The sequence below is a fragment of the Bubalus kerabau genome, chromosome 13 (genome assembly GCF_029407905.1).
Source record: "Bubalus kerabau isolate K-KA32 ecotype Philippines breed swamp buffalo chromosome 13, PCC_UOA_SB_1v2, whole genome shotgun sequence".
In the NCBI taxonomy this organism is placed as follows: Eukaryota; Metazoa; Chordata; class Mammalia; order Artiodactyla; family Bovidae; genus Bubalus; species Bubalus kerabau.
The window spans coordinates 23,507,194-23,514,452 of NC_073636.1; the positions used below are offsets into that span (position 1 = coordinate 23,507,194).

General features: G+C 39.4%; 1 pseudogene; it reads right to left on the reverse strand.

Moving 5' to 3' along the window:
• Positions 1 to 1,696: 1,696 nt before the first annotated feature.
• On the reverse strand, positions 1,697 to 2,486 carry LOC129626224 (40S ribosomal protein S6-like; annotated as a pseudogene).
• Positions 2,487 to 7,259: the final 4,773 nt, after the last annotated feature.

The following is a 7,259-nucleotide window of genomic DNA, read 5'->3' on the forward strand; positions in this document are numbered from 1 at the left end:
ATGCAAAAAGAGCCTATGACTTATAGCAGACCCAACCATACACAAGAATTCTTGCATCTGGATCTATCTCTCTTGGCTCAGTCGGTAAATGAATCTACCTGTAATGCAGGAGACTGAGTTAGATCCCTGGGTCAGGAAGATACCCTAAAGAAGGGAATGGCAGCCCACTCCAGTATTCTTGCCTGGAGAATTCCATGGACAGAGGAGCCTAGTGGGCTACAGTCCATGGGGTCACAAAGAGTCAGACATGACTGAGCGACTAACACTTTACATTTTACTTACCCTTTGTGAAGAATCTTTCTCACTTATGACATCCATTCAGACTAAGCATTCATACAAATTGAAATTAAAATCTACCCTTTAATTTATCACATAATGTTCAGCCACATTTCTAAACTTACACATAATTTTTAACAGTATCTCTCTCAATAAAGATAGACAGTGATAATATTCTTCATTTTTTTGAAGAAAATCTTGGTTTAATCAGTGCTTTGGTTTTAAGGCTAATTTTTAAAAGTATTTTATCCATTGCTTAATTTTCTTTCAAAGTGTTTAACTTTTCCTCATTGTTAAAACACTACCTTTATTTGAATGATGATATTGTATGTTTATTTATTTTTTGATTGGAAAATCCCATGACTTCCCATCACACTAAGAATAAATTCTCATTTTTTTAAAGTCCTCCATAATCTGGCCTCTGTCTAACTGCAGCCTCACCTTATACCATCCTCTCTCTCATCACACTCATCTTCCTTCAGAGCATACCAGGCTCATCCTGTTTTAGGACCTTCATCCTCCCTTTGCTCCAGAACTCTTCTAGATCTTTGTATGGCTGCTACTGCCTCAGGTAGGCTTATCTTGATCCCCTAACCTAAAAGGGCACCCTGCTGCTCTCTTTTACATCACCACCACCCCCTCCCCCCATTCAACCCTCTGCCTAGCATTTACCAATCTCAGTTATCTTCCTATATTTTTTTTAAAGATTTTTTTTTGCAGACCATTTTTTAAAGTCTTTATTGAATTTATTACAGTATTGCTTACGTTTGATGTTTTGGGTTTTTGGCCCCAGGGCATGTGAGATCTTACTCCCCCAATCAGGGATCAAACCTGCACCCCATGCATTGGAAGGTGAAGTCTTAACCACTGGACCTCCAGGGAAGTCCCTTAGTTATTTATCTTCCTTGTTCATTCATTATTTGTTTCTTTTGTGTGACTTCAGTCACTAGAATGCAAGCTTTATGAGAGTCTGATTTTGTCTGTCTAGCTCATTTCTCCAAATAGTGCCTAGCCCATATTAAGTTTTCAATAAATACGGTTGAATTGAAAAAGAAAACTCCTTTCCTTCTTCCAGGGTAATAACCTACTGTATTATGGATCAGATTCCTAAAACAAAACAATCAATTAAACTGGAGAAATGCCTGAGTTCAAACCATAGGAGAATAGCCAGCTCTTGAGGCAAGTTACGACATGCATCACAAGCTTTATGTTTCACCTTGTAGAACCTAGCAGTTCATGCGGGAGGATGTGATGAACTGACCTACATTGGTTGCCAAATATTTGGTTGGGTCACAAGTCTAAAGCAACACTGACTCACCAGGGACACTGTAGGCATGCTTAGTCATTTTGATCAGTATATAATAAACGAGTAATGACTTTTATTTATTTATTTATTTGATGTTTGGTCTTATTTATTTGTTACTCTTAGAACATCTCATTTTTGACTGGACTCAGAAGTAGAAGCTCTCAGAGAGGACAGCCTCCGTCTCTTGGCAATCTGTTCCTGCCGTTTTTCTTTGGCCTCCTTCATTCTCTTGGCCAAAAGTTTAGCATATTCTGCAGCCTCTTCTTTATTTTTCTTAGTATGCCGTTTCTTCAGAGCAATACGCCCGCGTTCGTGCTGCAGAACTCGTGGAGTCAGGAGACGCTGAATCTTGGGTGCTTTAGTCCTAGGTTTCTTACCGTCTTTAGGGGCTTCCGCACAACATATTGGCGGACATCATTTTCTTTAGAGATTAAAAAGTTTGCGGATTCTGCTAGCTCTTTTGGGACCCAGGTGACGAGGCACTGTAGTATCAGTGAGTCCAGGAATATCCTTCTCCCCTTTTTTCACGATGACCAAATTGAGAACACTCAGATTGGCATCTACAATGCAACCCCGTACAGATCTGCGCTTTCTCTCTCCAGTCCTCCTTGGTCTGTAACAGGAATGCCCCTTACTCAGTAGCAGGCGAACTTGGCCATGGGTCAAGACACCCTGCTTCATGTGGAAACCCTGCTTATCGTTCCCGCCACTGATTCGGACCACATAACCCTTCCATTCTTCACCCAGACCGTCAGCAGCAACTTCTGTGGCCATACGCTTCTCGTAGAAGGTACGAAGTTTTCGTTCATCGTCCACTTCAATGAGCTTCTGGCAGCTAGTGGCCGGGAAAGAGATGTTCAGCTTCATTCTGAAGCGGCCGACAGCCTCCGAGGCGCCACGAAAAAGAGGAGTAATGACTTTTAAAAACAAATTAGACTCTAACGTGGCACCAAAATGAAGACTAGGTCCAAAAGTTCTTAAATGTTACAAAAATTCTCACTGACATCTTGAATAAATACAGCTGACAGGTACAATTTATATTTATGTTCACCTAAGTAGTGATACGGAGAAGGCAATGGCACCCCACTCCAGTACTCTTGCCTGGAAAATCCCATGACGGGGGAGCCTGGTGGGCTGCCGTCTATGGGGTCTCACGGAGTCGGACAGGACTGAGCGCCTTCACTTTCACTTTTCACTTTCACGCATTGGAGAAGGAAATAGCAATCCACTCCAGTGTTCTTGCCTGGAGAATCCCAGGGACGGGGGAGCCTGGTGGGCTGCCGTCTATAGGGTCGCACAGAGTCGGACATGACTGAGGCGACTTAGCAGCAGCAGCAAGTAGTGACAGGACAGTTCAGTTCAGTCACTCAGTCGTGTCTGACTCTTTGCAGCTCCATGGACTGCAGCACTCCAGGCTTCCCTGTCCACTACCAACTCCTGGAGCTTGCTCAAACTCATGTCCATCGAGTCAGTGATGCCATTCAACCATCTCATCCTCTGTTGTCCCCTTCTCCTCTTGCCTCAATTTTTCCCAGCATCATGGTCTTTTCCAATGAGTCGGCTCTTCACATCAGGTGGACAAAGTATTGGAGCTTCAGCTTCAGCATCAGTCCTTTTGATAAATATTCAGAACTGATTTCCTTTAGGATGGACTGGTTGGATCTCTTTGCAGTCCAAGGGACTCTCAAGAGTCTTCTCCAACACCACAGTTCAAAAGCATCAGTTCTTCGGTGCTCAGCTTTCTTTATGGTCAAACTCTCATATCCATACATGACTACTGGAAAAACAATAGCTTTGAATAGACAGACCTTTGTTGGCAAAACAATGTCTCTGCTTTTTAATATGCTGTCTAGGTTGGTCATAGCTTTTCTTCTAAGGAGCAAGTGTCTTTTAATTTCATGGCTGCAGTCACCATCTGCAGTGATTTTGGAGCCCAAGAAAACAGTCTGTTACTGTTTCCATTGTTTCCCCATATATTTGCCATGAAGTGATGGGACTGGATGCCATGAACTTTGTTTTTTGAATGTTGAGTTTTAAGCCAGCTTTTTCTCTCTTCTCTTTCACTTTCATCAAGAGGCCCTTTAGTTCCTCTTCACTTTCTGCCATAAGGGTGGTGTCATCTGCATATCTGACATTATTGATGTTTCTCCAGGCAATCTTGATTCCAACTTGTGCTTCATCCAGCCCAGTATTTCACATTGATGTAATCTGCATATAAGTTAAATAAGCAGATGACAATATACAACCTTGACGCACTCCTTTCCCAATTTGGAACCAGTCCATTGTTCATGCCACTGATAATTCTAATTTTCCTCCAGATTTGTCCTGTAAGTTCTAAGTCTTATGTGCAGAGCAATAGTATTTCCAAGAAGGCTTAGATATGCAAATTTGATCATTTTATACACTCACTGTAAAAGATTTTGAAGCCCAACCTATTCTTTATTTAGTATAGGGTTGCATTTTATGGAAACATCACTGTTTTCATTTATATTCAAAAGCAATGGGTGTTGATATTTCAGTTAATGTTACTGTTCATTAGGTTTTTCATCATGTATCTTGTCCACATAATGTCACAGCTGTGGTTAAAGTTTGTTATATAATGATGTCTCAAGCTGTATTTTTTTGACATAAAACACTTTTTTTTTTAACAAAACATTTTCTTTTAAGCACATGGGAATATTCTCATTTCAACATAGAATAATGCTTATTTACAATTAAAAAAAAAATTAAAGCCTTCATGGTAGGGTCATCATATTTAGTAAACAAAAATGTAAGACACCTAATTAAATTTTAATGTCAGATAAACAACTAATATTACATGGGACATACTTATTGTAACAAAAATTATTTCTTTTTTATCTCACACTCAAATTTAACTGGGTATGTTAGCTGGTAACCCTAGTCTACCTTTGTTTTTCCCACTTTTGATAGAGATATTGGTTGATATATACGCAGTCTTCCAGGATATAGTGATGTCTTCATTACTTTTTTGTTTGCTATTTTTAAACGTTGTCAGCTTTTTTTAAATCAAAGTGTGGAGGGGAGAACTCCATGAAATAAAATGGAAACCAAGCAATAAAGGATTTCATTATGTCAAACAATTAAAAGGCAAATATTGACTAAGCATTTACCATGTATAAGGCATTGTATTACAACATGATGCAAGCACAAGAAAAGGGAAAAAGAGAAAAGACAAATTCTCAGCCTCTAGAGAATTTATAAATTTTGTGGGGAAGATAACACAGATACACATAAAAAGATAATAAACAGTACAAGGTAATAAATGGTAAGAGCCAAAGGTGTAATAAAGACAAGAGGATTCAAGAGATCGATCCTATCTGTGGCTTTAGAGAAAGAGAGAAGGCAAAAGGGGAGTGTTTTACTAAGTGCTTTATGTTCATCATCCTTTTTAAGCCTTCTGCTATGGTCTGAATATCTGTGTTGCTCTCCACAAATTCACATGCTGGAATAATAATGCTCAATGTGATAGTGCAGGGGTCCCCGACCACTGGGCCACAGACTGGTACCTAGGTCCATAGCCTGTTAGGAACTGAGCCACACAGAGAAGGTGAGTGGTAGGCAAGCAAGCAAAGCTTCATCTGTGTTTACAGCCACTCCCCATCATTCACATTACAGCCTGAGCTCAGACTCCCATCTGCATTACGGTAATATAATTATTTCATTATATATGACAATGTTGTAACAATAAAGTGCACAATAAATATAATTTGCTTACATTATCCTGAAACCATTCCTCCCACCCTGGTCCATGGAAAAACGGTCTTTGACAAACCAGTCCCTGGTGCCAAAAAGGTTGGGGACCAATGAGACAGTGTTAGAAGGGGGGACCTTTGGGAGGGTGGAGTTCTTATGAATGGGTTAGTGCTCTTATAAAAGAGGTCTTTAGTCCCTTTCTACCACGTGAAGACACAGAAAGACACAGCTATGAACCAGAAGGAGTGTTCTCACCAAAATGTGACCATGCTGGCACCTTAATCTTGGACTTCCCAGCCTCCAGAACTATGAGCAATACATTCTTGTTGTTTATAAGCTGCTCAGTCTGCAGTATTTAGTTACACCAGCCCAAATGGGTTAAGATACCTCCCAACAACCCTCTGAGATTATTATTATTATCAACATCAGTTTCCAAGGAGGGTCTACATTACATGCCTATGGTCACACAGTTAGTGAGCAGCATATCTGCTTCCACCTTAAGTTTTCCTGAACCCAAAGCTTCAGTGCTGCCTCTGAGATGATAGGAGAGAAGGCTAGAGCCTCTACTTCTATATGGAGCTCCTAGAGGTTTGAGTGGGAAAGAGAGATAAGAGGATTATTTTAGAAAATAATGTCTTCACACATTGCCCAAGACATTGTGGATACAAATATTCATTCAATCACACTGGATTTTAATGATACTAAAGAAAGTGTCACATATTAGAAACATTGTGAAATCAAAACAAACTGAAATGAATTGGTGACTATTTGCATGTAGAGGATTAAGAGAGCAAGAGAGAAGAGGAAGACTCAAAAATAAGTGAAAACCTGAGAATCCACAAAAAACAAAACAATGAAAATCTGTAAGAACAAATAGATGAAGTCAGGAGAGTCATGGGATTTTAAATCATCACACAAAATCAGTTGTGTTTCTATACACTGAACAATCTGAAAGGGAAATTTAAAAAACAATTGCACTTTTAATAGCATCAAAAAAGGATAAAATATTTACTATTAAACTTAACCATGCAGGTGAAAGATTTGTACACTGAAAACAATAAAACATTGCTGAAAGAAATTAAAGAATACACTAATAAATGAAAAGACATCCTGTCTTCATGAATTGAAAGACAATATTGTTAAGATATCAATACTACTTAAACTATAGGATTGATCTACAGATTCAGTGCAATCCCTATCAAAATCCCAATGACTTCCCTGATAGCTCAGTTGGTAAAGAATCCACCTGCAATGCAAGAGACCCCGGTTTGATTCCTGGGTCAAGAAGATCCACTGGGGAAGGGATAGGCTACCCACTCCAGTATTCTTGGGCTTCCCTGGTGGCTCAGCTGGTAAAGAATTCGTCTGCAATGTGGGAGACATGGGTTTGATCCCTGGGTTAGGAAGATCCTCTGAAGAAGGGAACAGCTACCCACTCCAGTATACATTAGGACCTTGCTGTTTATATACACAGAAAAAAAAATCTGTTTTAAAATTTATATGGAATTTCAAGGGACTCTGAATAGCCAAAACAATCTTGAAAAAGAACAAAGCTGGAGGTGTCATATTTCCTGATTTCAAACTTACTACAAAGTTACAGTAATTTCAACAGTGTGGTACTGGCATAAAGACAGACATACAGGTTAACAGAATAGAAGAGACCACAAATGATCCTTTACATATATGGTCAAATGATTTTTGACAAGAATGTCAATAGCAAACGACAGTGTTATCAACAAACATGACTACAAAAATTGGATATCCAGGTGCAAAAGAAAGAAGTTGGAAAACTCAGGAGACAAGATGGCAGGGTGGAAGAACCTGAAGCTCACTTCGTCTCATCACTACAGCCAAATCACAACAGTTGAACAACCACTAATTTAAAAAAGGAAGTTGGACCCTTATTTTACAACACATAAAATATTATTTCAAAATGGGTTAAAGACCTAAAAGTATTACCTGA